The 26,451-nt window shown below is 35.8% G+C and overlaps 1 long non-coding RNA gene across 3 annotated transcripts in view; it reads right to left on the reverse strand.

Annotated features, from left to right (window-relative positions):
- Nucleotides 1-26,451, reverse strand: part of LOC140520579 (uncharacterized) — a 96,231-nt gene that overhangs the window by 69,251 nt on the left and 529 nt on the right. For 2 of the 3 annotated variants that reach the window (XR_011972578.1, XR_011972577.1), the window contains exon 2: nt 25,928-26,012. This is a non-coding gene — a long non-coding RNA (uncharacterized lncRNA). Of the gene's footprint in view, nt 1-11,032; nt 26,013-26,451 lie in introns of those variants that run through there. The other variant, XR_011972579.1, reaches the window with a different exon arrangement.

Here is a 26,451-nt window from a genome sequence, read left to right on the forward strand (position 1 = left end):
AGCACTATAGCTTAGCTATATTATTATATATGAGCTATTATCATAGGGATATAACATGTTACATTGAAAAGGGGTGATCCAGGACCTGTGGTTTCAGGGGAATATAGAAAGAATGAAAACCATGACAAGACTTAGATCAAAGTGAGATAACAGAGTATACAAGGTACAGATGGAGAAGTCAACACAAGACTGGGACAAAACCTACAGTCATGAAGAGGCCAATAACAGGAAGACAACAAGCTGTGCTATGACAGTCTATGTTCTCTGAAATTTCTTTTGATGAAATTGAAGAGTAAATCTACCTTTCCTTGGTGGCCAAGAGGTAATACATAATACATCATCATTACAATTTGTGTAAGACTAAATTGTCTGCTAGAAGTGATGAATATATAGAACCTATAATCCTAACTAGGTTCTCAAATGCATACTTTTGCAAGGGGACTCAACTGAGATAGTATAGATAGCTCAATATAAATTCATTTCTGCTACTAGATAAAACAGCTGCAAAGGACATCTTCTGATTTTAGATAAGTAGTGTCATCTTTCTTGATAACATTTGACAGAGGATGTGGGCAGCAATTTCCTAAGTCCCTTTCTTATCTTCATTTGATAATAATATTGAGCTTGCATTCCCTTAAAACCTCCAGATCTTTTTCAAATACTTATATCATTACATAGTTCTCATTTTACAGCTGTGAAGTTCCCGATTTTAGGATTTTTTACTTATCCATATTGAATTTTATCTTATTTGATTTCCTTTCATTCTAGCTTGTTCAAATCTTTTTGGATTCTGATGACTCTGCTTTTCAAAACATTTGTACTTTTCACCAGCTCTGTGTCATTTGTATATTTGATGATCATGTCATCTATGTCTTTAACCCATTGATAAAGAATGTTAAATAAAACAGAGTCAAGCACAGAACCCTTAGGGATAATCTACTGGAGACTTTCTTCTGTCTTAGCACTGATCTCTTAATGACTACTTCTTAGTTTGGCCAACCAGTCCCAAATCATCAAACCAGTACTATAGTCCAGCCCTCATCTTTCTACATTTCCCAGAAACATTTCATGAAGGACTCTGTCAAGTGTTTCACTAAGACTTAGGTATGCTAAATATATAGCATTCTCCTCATCTCCAATTTGAAAACCTGTCAAAATAGGAAAGAAATTAATCTGATATATTCTTGAAAGAACCAGGCTAATCCATCATGATCACTATTTCCTTTTCTAATGTTTATCAGTAATCTATTTAATAATAAATTTTAGATTTCCCCCCAGGATTTGAAGTCAAGTTCACTACCCTATAGTTTGTAGAATATATTCTCTTTCTTCATTTGAAAGTTGGTGCAAGATTTGCTTCTCCTCTATCTTTCAAAGATCACTGATGATGTCTCAGAAATCACGTTTACATATTCTTTACCCTAAATGGGGTCATGGAGAGTCGATATGACAAACAAATAACAAAATGATTACTAAGGGGTATATTCATATGACTAAAGCACTATTGTATAAAATAGTTATGATATTCATCTGGACCTAGTGACTCAAGGGCAGTGATATCTACTATCACTATTCCTTCATTTGTTTGGGGTTATGATTCCTCATTAGTTATTGATTTTCTCTTCTTTCTAGTCTACTATTTGCTGGTGGAAACAGTGGGAAAGCAAGGATTAAGTTGTTTTACTATATTTTTTATCAACTGTTCTAATTATCCACCCAAAGCAGGAGGACCCTCCCTTCTTTGATCTTGTTTCTTCTTGAAAAATCTTAAAAGCCCTTTTCCCCCTTAGCATAAATTGTCAAAGACCACTCATTCTAAAAATCTACACTCCTGATGGTATTGATCATAACACTTTTTCAAATTCATGCTCCATTACCTGCTCTTGCTTCTACATTCTATACATGTCTTTTTAAAAAAGGTAACTTAGGCAGAAATATCCCTTTGATCTACATTAGTTTCTTTAGATAACTCCTTTTTTTGTCCTCATGGGAATCAGCTGTATTTCGAATTTCACAATTAATGATGTTCCCCAAATTGCTTATCTACTTTTTCCTTATGTTCAGGTGATAGATAGCATATGCCTATGTAGGAATGCTGTTTCTGACATGTAGCATGTACATGTCATTGTATGGCTGTAAGGGAGGAAGAATTTACATTTCTAGCCTTTTCTCCATTGACCCTTCTCTAAAAGAGACTTTATTTTCTGCCAAGAGGGAAAGCAAAAGATTGGGACCAGAAGCTAACCATTCTACTCTCCTCAGAGAGAGGTGAATGGGGCTATAATTATATATCTATTTGCTCCCTTAAATATTGTTAGTCTAAGGGATGTGGTTTTCAAGTTCAAACTAACTTCTGATCGCTGTTTCATTAATGAGGGAAGCAGGACCCTGCAGTTTATTATAAAGTCAACTCTCTTCTTAGCAAATACCAATTACATAATGAACACGCATAGCAAATAGCAAAGAAACCTATTCATCCAAGGGAAATAGCAAAAAAACCCCAAACAAACCAGAAGTCGGAGAAAGTATACATAGGAGGATATATACTTGACAATACAGAATGAAGGATGTTTCCTGTTGGGAATAAAGTACCTCAACTCAACCAAGAGAGACTCTGGGAAGAAATTGATATGAGAGGATCCAGCAGTTTGCATCAGTTCTCTATCTCCAGCTTGCTACATTAGAGACTCTTGATTGAACTGAGACAATATTTTCTGGTATATATTCTCATATATATATATATATATATATATATATATATATATATACGTTCTATGACTTTTCTAATGCTTCTAGGATTGACTACAAACTCCCCAGTTTGTCATTCAATGCCCTTTACAATCTGGTTTCAGCCTACATCTCTAGGCATTTATATGTTGCCTTTATATATTACCTTCTCCCCAGTGCTATAGGGTATGGTCCTTGATAGAAGCAAAGGTGTGAGGAAGGAAAAAGGCAAAATAAGAATATGTTATGGAAAGAAGTCTAGTTTGGTTGGAATGTAGAATATATAAAAAGAGTCTTCTTTGATAAGGCTGGAAAGGTAGAATGGCATAGTAAGCTGAATGCTAGGATAAGGAAATTATTACTTATTCATTAGTATAGCAAGATCCCCAACATATAGCATGAGGGTATCATTGTGAGGTTCAAAGGGAGGCACAATAAACATTTCTAATCTCTTCCCATCACCACCACCACCCTTTTCCAAGGCAGACTTTATTTTCTAGAGGAAGTAGAAGGTGAGGACAAAAGTCTAGTTACTCTGCTCTCTTTAGAGTACAGGGAGTACAAGGCTAGAATTATATCTGCCTGCTCTCTTAAATATTATTAGTCTAGGAGACATGATTTTTAGATTCAAGGTAAACTTCTGATCTGTTTATTGATGGGAGGAAAAGAAGCCTAAGCTTTATCTTCAAGGCTTGACTCCCTTCTACTAAATACCAGTTACACAATAAACACACATAGCAATTAACAAAGAAACCCATTTATCTAAGTCAAAAACGAAACAGAAACCAAAGAAAGCATACCTAGGAGAATATACACCAGACAATACAGAGTTGAAGACTCTCTCCTATTGGGATAAAGACAACAGTTCAACCAAGAGAGTCCTAGATTTCATCTAAAGGGAAGTTCTTCAAACTCTCTAGTTTGGGGGCCTCTATCTGGGGATAGGGGCATGATGAAGATAGCTAGTTCCTCTCATGTCATTTTGCCAATCTTTTCAATTTGAAGTGGGGTTGGCATTGTCCATGTTCTCTCTTGAAGCTGGAAGTCAGATATGCCTGAAGGAAGTACAAAATGTAAAGAAACTTAAGAAGAAGAAGAAACTTGAAACTTGAAAAAAGTTTTCAAGGTATTGAAGAGATTTGAAGCATTTCAGAGAGAGGCTCTACTCTCTTCCACTCTTAACAGCTGCTCCCTGCTCCTTACACAGGCATAGAATGTTGACCTCCACCAATAGGGGAAAAGTCTGATATCAATGGGCTTTGGGACATGGGTTATATTGGTTAATGGCAAACCAATAAAGATTTTGGGATGGATAAATAATTTAACTACAGTAGGGAATTAGAAAGATAACTTGATCAATGGCTGAAGCATGCACTGGAGAGGGGAAAAACTAGGGGAAGGAAAATCAGTTCAGAGATTACTACAATAATCTAGACAAGATGTATTGGAAATTTAAACCAGAGTGATGAGTCTTCCCAAAATTACTTTATTGGGTATACATAGACTAGAAAATATCATTAGCATATTACTATTCTTCATTAGCATATGACTATATATACATACATGTGTATGTATGTATGTGTATATGTATGTGAGTGTGTGCATATGTGTGTGTATGTGTGTGTACACAAACCACAAAAGCCCATCTTCAATTAAAGAGGCAGCTAGGTAGCCTCACAGATATAGCACACTTGGCCTGGAGTCAGGGAGTTGTTCAGTCAGTTCAATTATGTCCAACTCTTTATGACTCCACTTGGGGTTTTCTTGGCAAAGATACTTGAGTGGTTTGTCATTTCCTTCTCATTTTACAGATGAGGAAACTGAGGTAAACAGGGTTAAGTGACTTGCCCAAGGTCACAGGTAAATGTCTGGGCTGGATTTGAACTTGGGTCTTCCTGACTCCAAACTTGGTCTATCCACCTAGCTTCTTGGAGTCAGGAAGATCTGAATTAAAATATGATTTTAAATACTTACTAGCTGTCTGATACAAGATAAATTACTTAACCCCTGTTTGCCTCAATTTCTTCAACTGCAAAATAGGGGAAATAATAGTGTCTTCCTTATGGGGTTGTAGTATGAGATAATATTTGCACACAAGATAATATTTGAAAAAGTACTTAGCACAGTACCTTGCACAATGTGGGTGCCTCATAAATACTTTTATTTTTTCCTTCCAATCTTTCACTGCTTGCTTTATAGAGATTTAAGGTAGTTTTATCCTGTGCTTAGGACAATAGCTTCAGAGTCACCATTTCAACAACACAAAAGGGATTTTCTTTTTTCACTCTGATTAAAGAGTCCATCTTGTGCTGTTTGGGAATCTAGACTCAAAAGGGTATGTGTGTGTATGTATGTGCATGTGCACGCGCACATGCAAGCACATATACATACATATACACATATGTGTGCGTGCACACATATATAAAACTATGTGTGTACATATACATACATACAGTTGTCCTTTGTTCTCAAAGAAGACCAAAATGACATCAGTATGCTAGAGTCAAGTTTCAGTGTGTTCAACTGTGGTTGATCAGACCAATACAAGCTTGGAATGTTCTACCACAGGGCACAAATAGTCTTTGTGAACATATGGGGGTGGATATTCCAAATCTGTGCATTCTACGTTTCCTTTGAGCTGTTTCATTTCTGCTTTGCTCATAAAGCACAGCACCTACTCTGATGTGGTCACAACATACCAGGTGGTCCTGTTCCAGAGTCTCTTATGTCACACAATCAATTTCAAAAGTCTTAAGAGAGACCTTGAGAGTGTCCTTGTATCTCTTCTTCTGACCACAATGTGAATGCTTGCCCTGTGTGAGTTCTTCATAAAAGTCTTTTGTCAAACACATATTTTACTTTCAAACACTGTGGCCAGTCCATTGGAGTTGTGCTCTCTGAAGCAGAGTTTGAATGCTTGGTAGTTTAATTCAAGAAAGGACTTCAGTGTCTGGCATCTTATCCTGCCAGGTGATCTTCAGAATCTTCCTAAGGCAATTCAAATGGAAGTGATTCAATTTGCTGCTTGACAACACCAGGAGAAATGCCAGGAGCAGAATCTGTAGATCTGACCAAGGTCTTTGATACTGTCAGTCATGAAGACATTTGGAAAATTATGTCAAATTATACATATGTATGTGTGTATATATATGAGTATGTGTGTATATATACATATATGTATGTATGTATATACGAAGCATAATCAGGTTACCCTGAATCATAGAAAATTAGAATTTGAAGGGACCTCTAAAGTCTTTTGTTGGGGTTTCCCTTAAACCTGTTGAATTGTAAGAATAGACCTAGCACTTCCCTTTGTTTTAAACCCTTGTAGTTAGGAGTACTTGTTGAACCCTATAAGGAGTGCATCAAAGTGGCAAATAATTATGAAATCAACCAAAAGTGATTTTTTAAGAGTCTAGTAATCTCAAGATACATTAACGAGGTTACTATCCTACTGACTGACATTCATGCTCCTAATATTTCAATGCTATAGGAGCTTTCCACATTCAGTAAAACCACATTATCTCACTCCACTAAAGGCTTCATTAATCAACACAGACAATGGTTCAGCTTTTTTTTGAGTCCAAGGATTTGGATCTTCAAACCTTTTACCTTCTTTAAGTGCTTCTCTCTGTCAACAAAGGGTCTGATCCCAGAGCCCCTCTGTGTGCATAATTCCAATTGACTTCAATGAGAGTTGTAAGCATATAAGAGCTCTAACATAGAACTTGGCAAAATAAATGAATCTCTACCACATATTTTTTTTTATTGTTGCTGTTGTTAAATTTAGCTGGAATAGAAAATTCTATCTTTTGGGAAATTATATGCTATTGTTTAAATTAATTAGATAAAATGGCAGATATTCACAAATTAAAGAATGTTATACCTTTTGATAGACTGGTTTAGAAAAGATTCTTATTATTGTAAATTAAATTAGGCGAGTCCCACAAAATGTTTGTGGACAAATTGCACTTAACAACCTCATGTTTTCTGATCCTTTACTCTTTCCTCTCCTCTCTTTTTCTCTGCTATTTGCTCTTCTTTTACTCATGGCTCCTCCTTTTTGTATCTGTTCTTCTGGCTCCAGGATTATCCAGCATTTTAGTTTCCATCCCATAATATCTTTCTTCCTTCACTGTATGTATTATACATCCATACACCAAGTGTTTTTTAAAAGGTCAGGCCATTCTGATAACTTAATCTAATCTATGTGTGTTATGTTTCTTGACTCTAATAACAATGGGCAAAACACACATGGAAAATACTTGTGATCTTGCATTAATCTTTCATGTAATTAATTTAATTTATGCCAGTAATATAATAATAAGGTTAAAAAGTTATGACATACTAAGTTATGAAGTAAAAGCCATGATCCAAGATAACTTCTAGCTACATTATTGGATGAAAGTTGAAAAGGATAAATACAAATTTTTATATCCAGGTACAGAAAATCAATTTCATCAGTACAAAATGAAAGGAAACAAGGACACATAATTTATCTTTAAATGATCTGGGGGTTTTAGTAAACTATAGGTTCAATAAGAGTCAATATTATGATATTGCTATCCCAAAAGCTAATGAAACCCTAATCTGCACAGAAGCAAGGTGTTCAGAATTAGGAGTTAAAAGTCCACTATATTCTCACCTGGTCCTCATCTGGAGTATTGTGTTCAATTTGGGGCATAAGAAATTGAAGCAAATTGAAAATCTGAGGAATATCAAAAAAAAAAATGACAACCTTGAAATCATGCTATGTGAGAATTGGTTGAAGGAACTTAAGCTATTCGACAAAGAGTAGTATGATACCATGGAACGATAAAAATTTAGAACCTGAAGACCAGGATTCAATTTCTGACTTTCTTATTTATTACCTTCTCACCTTGTAAAAATCATTTACTATCCATAGGTACTGATTTCTTCAACTAGAAAATGAAGGTTGTGGACTAGATGATCACTAAGGTTTCATCTAGTTCTTTGATCTGATAAGTAACTGAAAGGCTCTCATGTGAAAGAGTATTTAAATTTCTGCTTAACCCCACAGAACAGAACTAGGAGCAATATGTGGGAGTTGCAAAGAAGCAAATTTAAACTTTTAAGGAAAAACTTCTTAAAAATTAGAGCCCATCCTCAGGTGGATTTCAGAAAAACCTGGAAAGACTTACATGAACTGATACAAAGTGAAGTGAGAATCAAGAGAACATTTTACATACTAATAGAAATATACTAAAGATGATCAAGTGACCTAGCTCTTCTCAGCAATACAATGATCCAAGACAATTTCAAAGGACTCATGATGGAAAATGCTTTCCAATCCAGATGAAGAGCTGATGTAGTCTAAATGCAGATCAAAGCATACCATTTTCACTTTATTTTTTTCATGTTTTTTTCCTTTTGGTCTGTTTCTTCTCTTACAATATGACTAATAGGGAAATATGTTTTACACAATTTCACATATGTAACCTATATCAAATTGCTTACCATTTTAGGGAGGAAGAGGAGAGGGGGAATAATTTGGAACTGAAAAACTATACCTATTGCTTAGAGACTGGATTAATTTAATGCTTGACTTAGGACCTAGGTTATGCTGACCAGAAATCCAGTCAGGTCCAAAGGTTGATGGGAGGAATGTAAGTAGTTTTCTCCCATTATACATCTCAAGCAACCCACATGTCTTATCTGGGAACTGCCTCTGTGCTGGCTAGTAAGCTACTGTTTCCTTGCTTCTTTGTTTGAATCCTGTAACATGTGTAACTTACAAACACTTTTTGGCTCTCATCCTGTGCCAGATGACTTAATAAGCTACTTTCCAAATTATTCCAGTTTAAGAATCTTTTGTTCTTAGATCATAAATTGGTGTCAGAAATGGGATATTTGATGGTTGACCTAAGAGGTGGGATTTAACCTTGACAAGATCACTCTACACAGTAAGAACCAGAAAGAACTCCTGTGGTTCAGGTGGAACACAGTCAAGTTGACTCTGTCTCTGGACTAGGTCTTAGGAATTTGGACTCTGGGTGTCCAGAAAGCTATGAGGCTGTATACTGTCTTGACCTGGGGAATTACTCAGGAAGAGTCAGAACTAGCTTTGCCACCTTTATGGGCAAATGAGTATTCTTCTTGGACTGATCAACCAAGAGTTTGGAGAGGAGTGTAGAAATCTGCCTTCTGTTGATTTGGCTTGTCTTCCAGTAAGTCTTTTTCTTTTTTTCTCTCTCTCCTTTTTTCTCTTCTTCTACTTCTCTTACCCTTCCCTGACTCTTAGGAAATAAACAGTATACGTGGTCTGCAACTATATAATGGCAGCAGCAAATATAAGGGCTATCAGTTGAACCATATGGCCTGCCAGGAGGGAATCCTTCATCTCTGTGGTTGACTGAGTGACCCTGAAGAACTGGTTGCCTAACATTAATCCTACACTCATTTATTTAGGACCACCCACAAATTAATGAGGGTAACTCACAGGTACACTAGTCAAAATAAATTTGTGCAAGGTTGAGTCTACTGTGTGCTAAATGCTCATACCCCAACTGTAGGGAATCCTTTCTTTTACTTCTTGGGAAAATCTTTGTCTTGTGTCTAATAGATTCTGCTACCTTTCCCTAAGGGGAAAGTGCAACCAGCCAGAAAGACTGCTACTAAAAACAAACACAAACTGCAGTCAAAAGTTTAGAATGGTGGGAGAAGTTAAAGAAGTTTCATACTTGAGACAATTCTTCTAGCTTTCTGTAATCTGATGCTAAATTCTCCATCCCAGTAAGCAGGAACTTACTCCCCCTTCAAATTTTCAGTGGGAAATAAGGTTTTAGGAGGAAAGAAAAAACATTTTAAAAATAAATCTATAAAATACTTTCTTTCAGTCATTTCAGTCTTCACCAGCTTGGGACTACTAAGATAAAGTTGAACAAGCATGAAAAAAAATGAAAACTTTTTCCTGGTTTGTAGAAATTTATGGCATTATAAACTAGAGACTAAATTTGCAATTAAAGGATAATATTTTTGCTGTGAATTTCCAAATTATGGTTTGAAGATTTTTATAAATTCTGAAATATTTTAAGAAGAATGAGAATGTTAGAGTGCCATCATAAATCTTTGGAATGGCGCTAACTGAAAGCCATAGGTTGTATAATTTGAGGTGTTGGCAACTAATAGTATTAGGAAATTTTGAGATTTTAATGACACCATTTCCGATTGTTAATTCAGATTTGATTTGATTGAGTTTGTTTTAAAACTAAATTATAATGTGATTTCATTTAAAGTGAGGTAATTGTGATGTTTGACCCTTGATAAGTATATCAGACAGTGGAAAATACACTTGATATTTAGTATTAAGGTGACATGTTTAGAAATTGCTTAAATAAAAAGTGCAATTAATCTATATTCTATTAGTATAGAATGCCAAAATGATAGATTGATGGAGTGATTTTTCTATGTTTTGGACACACATTCAATTGAATTGATATTATTTGACTGGCAAAAGTTTTGTGGTATCTTTTAAAAACATATTATTTATGTTATTGTTAGGCTTTTCATTTTTCTTATATTGTGATTTGTGGAAAATTAACACATGAGAAATGTTAATTTGAAAATTGATATCCAGAGGGGTGATAAAATTGCATTAATTAAAAAGTAACTCCTTTAGATAAAGATTGTTATTAATATGGTTTTTTAAAAAAAATCTTATCGAGTATTTAGTTAGATATGCATTTTTCTTGAAATGAATGAATGAATGAATGATGATGATGATATAATAACTTAAAGTTAAGTATCACAGGTTTTGTAGCTATCTGAGAAGTTTTTCATGGACTTGCCAGATTTTCAGTGTGTTATGTCTTCAGCCTGAATAAGGTAAAAAATCTTATTAACTGTGAAAGAAGTTGAAAGAATGTTGTGAAGTTCTAAAATAACGAAGTAGTTTAATAAGAAACTAGGATCTCTCACAGTTGAAGTAAAGGGGCTTAAAAGTTTATTTTATAAAGAGTGATTTTTTATCTGATATATTGGTTATTGTTTAGGAAAATTATGGAAGTGAACTTAATATGTATTTAAATTATATCTTTGAGCCAACTTAGTACTGACAGGTCTCAGATTTCAACATTTTATTATGGCTTTAAGAGTTAATATGTAATACCTTCAGATATGGATATCTATTAGCCTCAAGTTTTACAGTAGCCAGTGCTTTCTGGGTTTTGAGTGAACTATCATGTATTCACTATATGTATATAATCACAGAATGTGATTATTTTCTTAATTTATAATAATTGATATCTGCTCTAGAATATATTTAAATAAGAAAAGATGTACAAGATAAGAATTGTATATGTTTATTGTTAATTGTTATTGCAACAACATAGAAAAAAAATAATAGTTTTACCTAAGCTATGATTAGTTATTTGAAGTAAAATCTCTCGGGACTATAATTTGATATTGTCTTGAGTCTTGATTTCAGGTATAATTGCCAGAATTGTCATTTTATATGTATACATACATACATACATATATGGAGAGAGAGAGAGATAGGTATAGATATACCTATATATGTCAATAATTCACCATGTAAGGGAAAAGCCAAGGGCTTCTCAAAAGGTGTGCAATCTGAGAACTGCTACAGGTAGATGTCTATGCCTGGGGAGGTTGAGAGGATCAATTTGCATAGGAGAAGGTAGAAACTCTTAACTTGGTTTCCATAATACTCAATTTCCCTTGTCAACAGGAAAATTTCTCACGTGGTTAATTCTAAACCTGGCTATGATACCCTGTGAATAATGTGGAACTTTGCTATATAATTTACTGTTCTAAAATAAAGACTAATTATGACTCTTATCTGGAAGCAAGCTTTTTGTTTGTGGCAAGTCAGTCTGTGCCCTTAAAGGGACAGTCTTGATATTGTTATAACCATGTCCCTTCTTCCTTTCATAACAAATTTCTTTAACAAGGGCAGGTGAATTGTAAGAGTTTATATTTTTTTGAAAACAATATATATGTATATATACATATACATATGGTATGTCTGTGTGTGTGAATCCTATTGTTGTGCTTGCAGTATCAAACATACCATAATGGGATGCAAATATGAATGATCTTGCTGTTTTAAATTTTATTATTCTGAATTTGTGGTCACTAATTGTTATATATTCATGTATAAGATTAGATCCTTATTATTATTTCGTTCTATCTGGATGATTTGAGGATATATTATTCTCAAAGGGGAGACAGGACAATTAAGACAAAAATGTGACGTGATAACAATGTTAAGCGTTACATATTTTAATGGGGTAATAAACTTTACTCAGAAAAAGCAATGAGATAGATTGCCTTCTCCAAGAACTAATATATATATATAATATATATACACACACATATATGTGTACACAGGTGTGTGTGTGTATATATATGTCTTTCAAATGTTTCTATTAAGAACAATGACAAAAGGATAAGTATAACTCCATAAAGTCTGAAGGGCTTTTACCACCTGAACTAGTTACTGCAAAATCAAATTTAAGAGTAATACTCTTCCACAATTGCTTTGGGAACAAGGCCTATTCCAGTATTTTCTAGGGAAAATGTTTCCAAGTACCTGGCAGCTACATAAGACACCTAAGATCTCTAATGAATTAAGTCAATTAAAGGTAGTTTAATCTATCATTTAACTTAGTTTACTTGCAGAGTCTGTTTAACTTTGGTTTATTTCCTTAGGAAATGTGTGAGATTACCACTGTTTAATAACATTGAAAGAAGCATGAGATGTGGATTTGTCTTTTTTTAACTTTTGTGATACTTGTGGTTATATGTGTTTTTTCAATGTCTGGGAAATCTTTCTATATTGTGGAGTGGACTCATTTCCCAGTGTAAGTCTAAGTCCCCTGACTTATAGTCCTTGATGCTTACTCAACTCAATTCCTGTGACTATGAATTGCCATTAATCTGGTCCTTATCATTCTTTAAAGGAATTCTGTCAAACTTTTAAGAAAAAATGAGGAGTGAAGGAGATGCCTACATGGACTCTGGTTATTTTAAACCTTAACCTACCTGTCTGCTTCTGTAATTGTGCTTCTGCTAGTATAGTGAAGTTGGGCTTAAAGCCCCAAAGAGGAAATTGTGGGAAAACTCTGTGGTATGATTTGAACCTGGCCCTTTCTGGCTGAGAAACCACATCTGTTGCTTAGAGACTAGATTCATTTAATGCTAAACTCAGGTCCTAGGTTACGCTGACCAGAAGTCTAATCAGATCTAAAGATGAATGTAAGAATGTAATGTATGTAAGAAGATTCTCCCATTATACATCTCAAGCAACCTACATGTCATACCTGGAAACTGCCTCTGTGCTGTTCGATCAGCTATTTCCTTGCTCCTTTGTTTGACTCCTGTGAAATGTATAAGTTATTGATACTTGAAGGCAGTGGGCCATCTCTTTTTCTGCTGGACAACTTAATAAACTTCTTTCTAAATTATTCAAGTTTAGGAATCTTTTGTTGTCAGTTCATACAGGGAAGCCAGGCAGAGAGGAGAAAGGAGTTACAGGCATGGGGGACAGCTAATGAAATGCCAGACTAGGGGGATAAAGTGTCTGGTGTTCTAGGGCTAATCCCTGCAGAATTGGATTTCTAGAATTACTGCTGGCCACTGTCGACCTGAAAGTTTGATCAAAGGAGGCAAACAGGCTAGGTGATATGTAAATTCATATTGTTTATTCCCTTAAAGCTAGCAGATACATGCTTCATGGAGCCAAAACAAAAGTTTTGAATGACCAATCTTAAATATGATTTAGAACAATCTCAACTCAGGGTCTCTATGTCACTCAAATTTATGATCTACATATATGTTTAACCATATTATGAGAAAAGAATTTTCTTAATTGAATAGGTGGTAAATACAATAAGATAAGAGAGTTGACAAAGTGTCAATTGAAATTACGACCCAGAATATCTGTGTTTTCTTTACCATTAACATGCCATTACACAATATGTGTCCATAAAATATTAAGATAAGAAAAGATCCCATTGTTCATGTCTTGGGTTAAAGGTCTTATCCTTAATGGTCATAAACAGAGGAAAATGCTCTTCAGTCCCATCTGCCCTTGTTGACACAGGAAGAGGTATTCTCTGAGATTACTTCAGGGAACAAATGAACTGTTAGGTCCAGGCTCTTCTTTCAGGCTCTGACCCTTACTCAGGTTCAAAAATGATATTAAATGATTATCACCACAAATCAGTAGGTAGTTTTAATTAGCTTTTTGTATAAGGTTTTTTCCTAAAACATGCTCTCTTCTTGCAAACATAAGGTTTTTGCAGAAAGTGGCCTCAAATTCAAGATATAAGAGTAATTGAGTTCATGTGGCAAAAAGGTACCTCATGAATCCTAGCAGTGGTAAATCCTTTCTTCCTCTGATGGAACCCTCATGAAAATTTCCCTTAGATGTAGATAATTCTCTGGGAGACTATCAAAGATCAGTGTCTTTCTGGAATTCATAACTAGTATTCCTACTGCCATACTCTCTTCTAAAGTATCCTGCCCCCGAAGGCCTTTCTGTGTCTTTATCTATTTGTGTCCATGCTTGTCCACGTTTCTCTTCATTGTGTCCACTGGTTGCATGGTGTACTACTGATCCTGGTTTGCAAATAACTTGATCTGGGGGGAAGGGAGTGTTAAACTCCCTCTGGGCTCACTCACCCCTCCTTAAAGCCCTCTGGTACAGGTAATAAGATCTGTCTCCTCAAGGATCTCCTGGGCTTCCATAATTTGACCATTTTCCTGTTGGACTGACTTCTGGCTTTAGTTATTATTTAGTTATTTAAAACTCTCTAGAGATGTGATTACTAGTTGATTTGGTCAGGATATCAGCTATTCCCTTCTTTACCCAAAAAAGATTTACAACTCATTAAGAGATCACAAGGTGAATCATCAATGTTTATTCATTTAAATTATTGTCTTGCCCTTATATAACATCAAATAAGGTAGTGGTGGAAGAATTCCCTTACACTTAAAGTAATTAGGTATTATAAAGCAAAAATTCTTAACTAATGGTTTAATATTTTTTTCTTTCCCAGTTTTTAGTACCTCTAGCAGATGGTTTTCTCTAACATACTCTACTGATTTTTAAGGTGCACTTCTGAAGCTCCTTAACATCAGCATTTTCTTTAGCAAGATTTTTGCTTCTCAAACACTATTACTTGTATTGCAGGATAAAAAAACCTAATGCTTTTCTATTTTCTTATCCAGTGCTTTTTAATTTCATATTTAATGCTAAGACTTCTTGAAATCAATTATGCTTTCTGAAGTTACTGATGAACCTTTTGAAATTATGTAGCCACTGTACTGAAATTCACTACATAGTAACCAACATTAAATACAAATTTTCCATTACTGAAAATGAAAAGAAACACTCATATTCATCAGTAAATAAAATCTGACATTTTACAAGTGAGCAAATTAAGTAATTTAAAAGTAACCCCAATGAACTATTGTTTATCAACTCCAAGAAATTAGAATTTAATAAAAATAATCCTTGAATTATATTTAAATTTATTAAAATATAAGTATTAAAGTTAGTATCCTAATTTCAACTGTTTCCCATTCATCAGGATTTCAAATAGGAAAATGATACAATTACTAAGTTTCTAGATATCACGATATCATGGAAAAGGTTCTTCATTTTGAATCCGGGGAGCAGAATGTATTAGCTGTGGGAGGACTTAAATCTCATTGAAACTCCAGAATTTTTTTTTATCATACATAAAACGTTAATAATAATTCTTGTACTTCCTACCTGATAGGGCCATTTGGAGGACAGTGTTTTGTAAACTCCAAAGCACAATGTAAACTTCTACTCCAGAGGTTGTTAATTCTAACACCTTCCCAAACTAACTTTGCTCTTCCAGGCAGATTGTATTCCTCAGTTTACCCTTTTGTACAAAGTAGTCAGAGATAATATTCACCTAACCTATTTTACAGAATTATTGTAAGAATAAGATGATGCATGTGAAATTCACTGGTACAATTTGCTCTTGGATTACAATTGTATCACTAGTGTAAAGGTCATATGCCAAGAGGAAATGGATGTGTAAGTCTCTTCATGCATGGGAGAGACTCCTGAGGCACAAATGAAAGCAAGAAACGCTTCTGCATTAGGGGAATCAAGTGGCCTTCAAAAGGGAAAAACAGACTGCAGAGCAAGCAGACCCAGCGGACTTGGGGGGAGAAAGAGGTTTATGAGGTGGCTGCTGCTATGTCCCTGCTCTCCCCCTCCAAACCCACCTCAGACAAAGCCTAGATGAAGGAAGGAGGTAAAGGAGATGGATACCTGATGAGATTGTATGCCAGGAAACTGGTGAAAGGAGTGTAGAGATAGCAATCAGTAAGGAAAGATATGCACAGAGAAGCAATGAAAACATGAAGCAGCAAGTATAGATCTTATCTTTTACTGGTAGTGTGATCATGCTGTAGACGCTCCTGATGGAGGATAGGGCTGGGAAAGGAGAAGTCACTTCTCTGACAGCCCTAAATTTTTTACCAGCAGGAATATGGCTCCAGCTAGGAAGGAAAGATTCTTTCATTCCCTAGAAGCAAACCCAAGCATATGTCCATCTTTATCTATATGTATACATAAACACACACAGAGTTATGTAGTACACTACGTTGGCACAGAGTAAATGCTATATAAATGTTTGCTATTATTATCATTAAATGGTAGCATGCTTCATCATTAGTCCTTTGGAATTATGGTTGCTCATTGCATTGATCAGAGTTCTTGTCTTTCAAAGTTGTCTTTATGATGTTTTTGTTATTTTAAAAATTATTTTCCTGATTCTGTTCATTTCACCGTACATCAGTTCATACACGTCTTCCTAGATTTCCAAAACACTATCCCTTTAATAATTTACTATGGCACAATAAAATTCCCATATATTCACATATCATAGTTTGTTTAGCTATTCTGCCAGCTGACATGCACTCCCTTAGTTTTGAGTTCTCTGCCACTACAAAAGGCTTTCCTTTTCCTTTGATCTCTTTGTGTTATAAACCTAGCAGTAATATTGTTTGGTTAAAGGGTATATACAGTTTAGTAACTTTGGGAGCTGTGATGGCAAGCAAAGTAGGATCTTTTGCTCTTTTTGTTTTAGTATAATCAAATGCCTCTGATTGAATAGTATGATTAAAGAAGATCTTCTCCCACCCATTAATGGGCCTGGGAAGATCTGTAGGAAGGCCCACACCTTTTATTAATGAGGCACTGGTTGTCAAGGGTTGTGATGCCCTCTGCCTCTAAAAAGTGCATAAAGACTCTGAGGTGCGGTTTTACTTCGGGGCTTAGTTTTTGGAAGAAGTTTGTGTGCCTTTCTCATTATCCTAGTGGAGAATCAGAATTTTTTTTCCCAAGTAAAATTCTTGACTTGGGGAGGAAGATTGTTGTTTTTGTTGATTAATCTTGAATGTAATTTGGCCTTAGAGTAAAAAAAAAACAAACCCCATCATCATCAAGAAACATAATTCATTAACTAGATTATTAAGATTTATGAAACCACATTAAATATTGAAATCATGTATCATTCAGATGGTGAGAAGGATAATATTGTTTTGTACCTTCCTGGAATCCTCAGTACCATATTTTGCACTGGTATCAAAACTTCACAAATGGCTAAATGACAATTTAGAAATATTTCAAGTCAGAATACTTAAAGTCTTTAAAAAAAATGTTGCTTTTTAATGAATGACCACAGTACATTTAAACCTATGTCCTTGACTTTCTTCCTACTTTGACATATATCTCAGACTTATAAAGAGGGGGTCATTTGCATTCATTTTTAGTTTGTACCTCAGCAAAGAACCCACTTTGTGATAGTAGAGTATCGATTCTATGCTATTGATTTACTGAAACAAATTTACTTGTTTCCCTCAGTAAGTTCATTCTGACTTTGCACAGATGAGCAAATTAATGATTTGAAAAGGATCTGTAAGAAATAAAATAGATTTTGCTTGTAGAACACTGGTGCTGACTAACATTCTATATAGAATACATTATTTGTTAGTGTGACAGCGTCTATTTAGAACTTCTGGTAGGGACAAATATCACAAAATATTTATGTCACATAATCTTCTTAAAAATACTGCTTTGGTTATCACCTAACTTCCATCACCTCTTGATTTCTTTGGTCCTTTGTTTCTATGATCATGAAATACTGAACACTAATCATATTTCATGTTGAGATTTTTCTCCATATACAGAGAATAGAGAATTCAATTACAAAAAAATTTTCCATTCTACAAAAAAGGATAGAGAAGGGCAAAGCAATTATTGATGATCCTAGCACAACTAGCAGGTTACCTTTCCTTCCTCCTCAGTGAACTCTTGTTTGCAATGGGCAGAAATTACACTGGAAGACAAAGAGGATGCTAATCATACACCATAACATCCTCATTTAACTTTCTCTCTTTCTCTCTTTGCAATTCAGTCTTTTGGAAGAGAGAGATGGAAGTAGTCAGAAGTGACCATCTTCCACCCAGAATGATGAAAATATATAGGCTATAGCCCTGCCTAAAGCCAGAAACGGTAGCACTGGGAGAAGTTTTGAGCCTGAACCAAAGACGACATCTTAAGAGAAAAGATTTAAATTTGCTGAGATAGCCAATTACTATGACTCCCACTGGGCTGGTGAACCAGGGAAACTAATTTCTTTTTTAGTTAATGAGTTTGTAATGAGGAGAGATAACCCTTTATCATCATTCCCAGTTTCCCTTTTTATTTACCATTCTGAGGTGTGGCACAAAATACTACTCCCCCTAATCTTTTTACAAGAACTGGATCTGTGCAGAATTCTCCCTGAAAACACACTAAGATCTGGAAGGGAAACAGAAGAACAATTTTGAGTATGTTTGTCCTTGGTTGCCGAAGAAGACCATGCCATCAGAGATATAATAACATGACTTGCACTTGATTTTGAGTGAGAGAGGGCTGAGAGAACAATTAGGAGATAGCTGGAGGTGTGTATCACAATAGAGGGATGTCTGATCTAGTTGCTTTTCATTTGATCTCAACTTACTAAGTATCTAAATCTATGAATATAGTAGTCAGTGAACTGAAATGGTGAAGGCAGTTATAAGAAAGAGGCTCTAAACTAGTTACCAACAGAGGAACTCATATTTAAATATTTTGATTAAATTTTATATACAACTTTCAAAGTTGTTTAGTTCTACAGGACAGCCTTACAATCAGGGGGTAGTCTAGGTATCTGTTCTCTGGTGGTCAATAGGAATACCTTAACCTCTTAGGAAAGGGCCAGCTCAAGCATATACCAGAGAAGATAGTTGACGAAGCTGAGCAGGTGGCACAAGAAGAACCCACTTGATGGGCAACTGAGATATTGTATTCCCTACCTGTATAATTAATAGGTCAGCATGTTGTCTTTCTGTAGGTCTAAAGAAAGGTAGCATTCAAGCCACACAAACAGAGAGCCCCATATGGGAAACAGTATCACATATGTCTTCAGGTTTATTAGAATATTTATGCTACAGAAGAAGAATTATTATCTATGTATGCAGCTACAAGTAAGGCAGGGGCAGCTAGGTGGTGTAGTGGATAGAGTACCAGTGCAGGAGTCAGGAGGACCTGAGTTCAAATCTCACCTTAGACACTTGACACCCACTAGCTGTGTGACCTTGGGCAAGTCACTTAACCCCAACTGCCTCATCCTGGGTCATCTCTAGTCATCCTGATGAATATCTGGTCATTGGATTCATATGGCTCTGGAGGAGAAGTGAAGCTGGTGACCTGCACAGCTCTCCCTCACTCAAAACGAAGTTGAATGCGAGTCACGTCATGATTTCTCTGATGACATGGTCTTCTTTGGCAACGAAGGATGAACACACACACACATACAAGTAAGGCAGATATATGGCTCCTGCATTTGGCCATCCAATCACTAGAGGCTCTCTTTTCTACATTTCACCTTTTCCCCACTTCAATCATGAAATTAACCACAAGATAATTCTGATTCAATCCTGATGGGGACACCAAGTGTTCAGAACCAGGCCTGACTGACAGTTTAAGTTCCAATTTGGAACAAAACGAGTTATTTGTGAACCATCTATCATTATGCAAAGAAAGGAGGAAGAAGTTTTTATTAGATGCCTACTAAGTGCCAAGTTCTAGGTTAAGTCCATTGCAAATATTATCTCATTTGAGTCTCAAAACAGCCCTGTGAGAGAAGTGCTATTATGCTCTTTTTTTTTGCAGATGAGGAAACAGGCTGAGAGAGATTAAGTGATTTGCTCACTCATACAGTTAGTAAGTATTAAAGACTGGATTTGAACTTAGGTCTTCCTGAGCCCAGGCTCAGCATTCTATTCATTGCACTACCTAGTTGTCTAGTTTACTTAAGGATAGAAATGGAAAAGTTATTCAGCTAGGATACAACATTGATTCAGGTGGAGAAACTTCTCTTCACTTCTGCATTTGCCACCCTGCTGTTGATCAGAAGAGTGTGTTTGTTGACTAGTACAGCTAATAAGACATCTGTCACCTGAGAAACATACTCTTTATATACTGGACATTTATACTTGAGAAACCAGGAAACTATGCCAATGGTTTGAGCGACAATGCTGTGGCCTAATTAAGTATGAGGGTGGCTTCACTGTCTTTTTAGGATAAAAATTAGTCTAACTTATATAGAGTAGATGGTGTACTTACCACTTATAATCATAGGTGGGCCTGTGATATCTGGTAATCAACAGTTTAGTGACATTTCTCAAATAATTCCAAACTGTTTCTAAACTGATTGGACCAATTCACACTACCACCAAATGTATTAGTGTGCTTATTATCTGTCTGCAGCCCCTCTCACATGGACTTTGTCTTTTATCACCTTTGCCAATATGATGACTATGGGAAGGAGTTGTTTTAATTTGCATTTTTTATCATTTCAGATTTGAATTGTTTTTAATATGGTTGTTGATCATCAGCATTTCTTCTTTTGAAAATTGTTCATACCTTTTGACTATCCTTTGGGGAATGGCTCTTGATCTTATAATGATCCCATAAACTTCTTGTATGTTATACTTTTATCACAAATATTTGATGCAAAATAAATCCCTGATTGACAGTTTTTCTTCTTAGTCTAATGGTATTGATTTTGCTCATGCAAAAAGCTTTTTAGTTTTAAGTAAATGAAATTGTTTTATTATATCTTTTATGACCACTTCTATCTCTTGCTTGATTAAAATTTTTCCCCCTAACCAGGGATCTAAAAGGTACCTCTTTTCATTTTCCTTTATTTCTATGTGATTTTTTTATATTTAGTTCACGAATTCATTCACACACATTTACTGTATATAGTGTAAACCTATATATCCAAACCTAATATAATATAAGGGCTCTTACAGAAGAATATTTACTTTGGGGTATAATAACAAATATACAAAGTTATTCCTCCATCACAGGGGAAGCATAGCCCTCCACTGTTCTGAACTACCTTACTCTCTGGGGAAGAGAAAAGGGTTAGGTTCATAGCTTAGTTTGGTTCCCAGACATCACAGTCCAAGTTCCAAATCCAAACTCCACCCTGGGGGACTTTACAAACAAATGAGCTTTACAAAGCCCATTTGTAAAAAATGTCTCATTAGAGTGTCTATCTTTTATATAAATACGTGTGCGTGTGTGTGTGCGTGCATGTGTGTGTGTGTGTGTGTAAGTGTCACAGTGGATAGAGCACTGGCTCTGGGGTCAGAAGGACCTGAGTTTAAATCTGGCCTCCTTTGGGGGAAAAGGGGTTTTCAAATCCCAGGGTTTCCATCCTTGGATGGCTTGCTACATCACCCTATCTGCAGTTCTGGCTGCAAGGTTACAATGGCTCAAACTCAGGATCCATGATCTCCAGGATCTAAAACTGAGGACAAACAACACAGAATGGAAACAAGTAAGAGCCAGGGTAAAAGAAGGGGAGGGGAGTGGGAAGGATTTTCCTTTTCCTCTCACTGGTTCAGTTCATGATGTCCAGATTTTGGGCACAGCTGAACACTGAAAGAGCACAGCTGAAAAGATGGAAGAATAGAGCTGAAAAAAGAGTGAACAGCTTGCTCTCACCAGTTTTAAGGACATAGGAGGCCAAAGAAGGCTACCCCCCCCCCCATGTGGTAGAGGATGCAGTGGGCTCCATGTTAGGTAAGATGGGCATGCATAAAGCCACTCAAGAGAGTCTCCATGTTAAAACTAGGTATGCCCAGAGAAGCTTGGATTACAATAATTTTTGACAATCTAACTTCCCAGCATTTCTGAGATAACCAACTTATTTCAGGTAAATTCCAATATAAATTGGAGTCAGCTAGCTAATTGGAACATTTATTAAGCACTTACTTTGTGTGAGACATTGTACTAAGCATTGGGGATACAAGCAAATAAGCAAAACAGTCCCTGACCATGAGCATCTTAACTTCTAATGTGAGAAGACAACATGTAAAGGGGACCTAGGAATGGAGATGGAGGTAATGATGATATAGAGTTGACTGGAAAGTGACTTAGAAACCTGGTTCTGGGCAAGATTACCACTAATTCATCTATCAGAGCCAGGGTTATCTTGGGGCAGAGTCCAATGTGGTGGTGGTGGTGGGGAAGTAAGGGTGATGGTCTTAGTATAGGCAAGTAGTTAGGAAATGAGTGGAAGTGAGTTTATAGGTCTTTCTGAAATTCCACAAAAGTCACTGAAAATAGCTGAAGTTTTAGATATTCAAATCTTTAAAAGAAATAGGAAGCATATTTGGTTTAAGCTGCCCATGAATTAGGGTATTCCTGTGTTATCTACCAATAATGTGATAGGTTACATTCTTCAGTCAATTATGAAACCAACAGGGTAAGAATGAAGAGTCACTATGCCATGTGTTTCTTCATTCTTCATTATGATAAACTGAAATAATTATTTTGGGATACAAGAACAGTGGTGGGGGAGAGGAGAAAGGGAAGGGAAAACTTCAAAGCAGTGTGAAAAATCAGTCAACAAATATTTATTATATGCCTACTACTGACTACAGGGTAGGGCCATGAACTCTAGGTACTCTATTTCAGAAAGGGACTCAATACAATCTTCTCCCCTTTTTCCACAGGCTATGTTGCTTTTGGATTTCTTTTTTCTTCTACTTCTCCTCTCCTTTTTCAGCTTCCTTTTATATGGTGTCCTTCCTAATTAAAATGTAAGCTCTTTGAGGGCAGGAATTATTTTTTAAAAATTTATATTTGTATTTCCAGCAGTGCCTGGCACATAGTAGGTGGTTAATCAATATTTATTGACTAAGTGACTACTATAAGCTGGGCACTGGCAGTAAAAAGATACAAAGAAAAAATCCCCAACCTTAAAGATCTCACTTTTTTTTTTCAGGAAAAACAGTATGTACACACATAAGGAAATACAAAATATATACTAAGTGTAAACACATATAATAAAAGAGAAAAAAACTCCCCATTGGGTTAATAGTTTGGAAACTGTGTTGTGTCCCTTTTCTGCCACTTAGCAGTTCTGAGAAGTTGGGCATGTCATTTTACTATTTACATATAATAACTGCCTTACTTTATGGAATTCTTAAGATAAAATAGTCTATGTAAAAGTTATTTTTAAAAGTACTATTCAAATGCAAGATATTTTTAACTGTGTTCATTTTATTTAAAGAAATCCTATGTGTTCATCATACTTTCATTCATTCATTCATACTTTGTTAAATGTGTCTATTGCATGATACCCTTAAAATTTATTTGAAGAAATACATTTATTTTTGATTTCATAAGTATATAGTTATATGACTAAGGGGATACTAGAATTTCCATTTATTTTACAATTTTTTAAAAGACCTAAGAAAACTGCCATTCTGTGCTAATTCCACCAACATAATAGAAAATTTCAGCTGAACATCAATCACTGAAAGGATAGAGTTGCACAGAAGCTATTTCTATGATATTGAAAGCAGGAAAGCTATCTTGAATCATTTCATGCAAATTTATACAGTGTCTCCCATCTTTGAATCTCAAAGAACTTTATAAGCAAAGTGACACTAGACATATTTTATAGAGAAAATCAAAATATTTAGCAGTTTAATGATTTACAAAGTCTAGGTCCAGTTTGTGACTAGAGGACATTTGTAAGCATTCTCTGGCCAGGTCTATATAAACCAAAACAAAGAAGTTTGATGTAATTATTGTGGTAGTTCAAACGAAACCCTACTTTTACCTAAATTATCAGTTATTGCACTATATATTTTTATACAAAAATCAGGGTCTTTATACTGGTTATTGAGGATAGAATCTTCTAGCTGTTTACAGACTTTTTTTCACAGTCCAGCAAGGAAATTTTATTAAAATAACCATGGGTTAAACTTAATAGCCTTTGTTAACTGGTGGAGATACTTTAAAAAAAAATTGATATTTTTTAATTTCCAAAGACATATACCTCTCCCTTTCTCCACGAGTTCCATTCCTTATAACAAACAAGAAAAGGGGAGAAAAGAGCACTTCCATAAAACTAAACTACACATTTACTGAGTTGATCATCATCTATGCAAAGTTCCACACCCATTTTTCCCCACCTCTCCAATGTCTTCTTTGGGGCTAAATTTGGTCATTTTCTTCATTTCAAGTATTGCTTCTTTGTTGTTCTTTCCATTTACACTGTAGTAGCTATTGCTTGTATTATTTTCCTGGTTTTGTTAACCTGAATTCGCTTTAGTTCCTGTCTTCCTATTCTTCTCTGCATCCTTCTTATTCCTCATTTCTTTCTTTTTTTTTTTTTTGGAGGGGGGAGGCAAGGCAATCTCGGTTAAATGACTTGCCTAAGGTCACATAGCTAGTAAGAGCTAAGAGTCTGAGGCCGGATTTGATGTCAGGAGGACCTGAGTTCAGGTCCCAGGCTCTATTCACTGTGCCACCTAGTTGCCCTTTCCTCATTTCTTATAACACAGTAATGCCCCATTATATTTAAGATGGCAATTCATTTAGTCATTCCTCAAACCATGAGCATCCACTTTGTTTCATTTTTTGATTCATCAAGTAGAAGAGCTTTAAATATTTTTGTTTTATTTGGGAGCTTTCTTTCTGCCTTTGATCTCCTTAGAATATATTCTGATAGCAATGGGATCTCTGAGTCAAAAGGTATAAACATTTTAGTAACTAGTGCTTTCCAAATGATTGAGCCAGTTAATTTAGTGCCACCAAGTGTATTCATATGCCTGTATTTCTATAGCCCTCTAACATTTGTTAACCCCATCTTCTGTCACCTTTGTCTATTTTCTAGATGTAAGGCAAAACCTCAAAGTTGTTTTAATCTGATTTTTCTTATTATAAGAATATCAGGTCACTGGATTCAGATGGCTCTGGAGGAGAAGTAAGGCTGGTAACCTGCACAGCCCTTCCTCACTCAAAACAAAGTCATGTGCAAGTCATGTCATTATTTCTCTGATGGCATTGTCTTCTTTGGCAACGAAGGACATACATGAGTGATTCAACACAATTTTTCATTTGATTCTTATTAGTTTGCAATTCTTTTGAGAACTTTATATCTTCCGACCATTTGTCCACTGGGGAATAGCTCTTGATCTTTGTGTTAATTACTTATATATTTCAGATATAAAAAACTTGAGAAATCTGATGTAAAGTCCCCCTCCCCCCCACCATTGGTAACTTCTCTTCTTATCCTGCGGGCATTGATTGTTACTGAAAAAACACTTTTCAATTTCATTTGATCAAAATGATCTATTTAATTCTTTGTGATAACAACCTCTATCCCTTGTTTGGTTAAGAACTTCTGTAGCCATAGTTAAGAAAGATACATGATCTGGTTCTCTGCCAATCTTTTCACAAAGTGGAGAGATTACTGAGCCTGGAGTTAGGAAGACATCTTCCTGTGTTCAAACCTGGCCTCAGATGCTTACTAGCTGTGTGACCCTGGGCAAGTCCCTTAACTCTATTTGCCTCAGTTTCCTCAAATGGTAAAATGAGCTAGAGAAGGAAATGGCAAACCACTCCAGTATCCTTGCCAAGAAAACTTTCAAATAGGTTCATGAAGAGTCAGACAGAACAGAAACAACAACAAAAGTCTACGGAGGAGACACTTTGACAGAGACATTTACTTCAGTGAATTTAAGGGGCTTAGCAAACCAAAAGAACATCAGGTGTGGTCTGAATTGTAGCTCCAGTATTAATTACCTGTGGGAATCTCTAAGCCTTGTTGCTCACCTGTGAAATGGGAGTAATAGTATCCATACTACCTCCATCCTTCACTGAAGCCTTCATGGTGATGTGGAGGTGATTTTACCCATACCTGTGAAACGCAAAGGTAAGCAGGTAAACTGGGGGTGTGGGGTACAGTCCAGCAGTAGCTTGCATGCTTTTTGCCAGGGCCTTACTTTTTTGATCAAAGCCAACTCTAGATCTTTTACTAAGACATCTAAAGACTATGTCTAATCTGACTGGTACTTAAGGGCAAGGCACTAAGTCTGGATATATAAACTGAAAAGACAAATCCCTGCCTGCAAGGGACTCACATTCTACCGGTAGAAGCATTCTTCTCAGTAAGTTCAACACCCTGAATGGCTGGGCCATCTCCAGTCATCCCGATCTGTACCTGGCCACTGCACCCAGATGGCTCTGGAGGAGAAAGTGAGGCTGGTGACTTGGCACAGCCCTCCCTCATTCCAATCCCATTCAGCTGCCAGCCATGTCATCACCTCCCTGAGGTCGTGGCCTTTTTCCAGAAGGAA

The sequence above is a fragment of the Notamacropus eugenii genome, chromosome 1, assembly GCF_028372415.1.
Source record: "Notamacropus eugenii isolate mMacEug1 chromosome 1, mMacEug1.pri_v2, whole genome shotgun sequence".
Taxonomy (NCBI): domain Eukaryota; kingdom Metazoa; phylum Chordata; class Mammalia; order Diprotodontia; family Macropodidae; genus Notamacropus; species Notamacropus eugenii.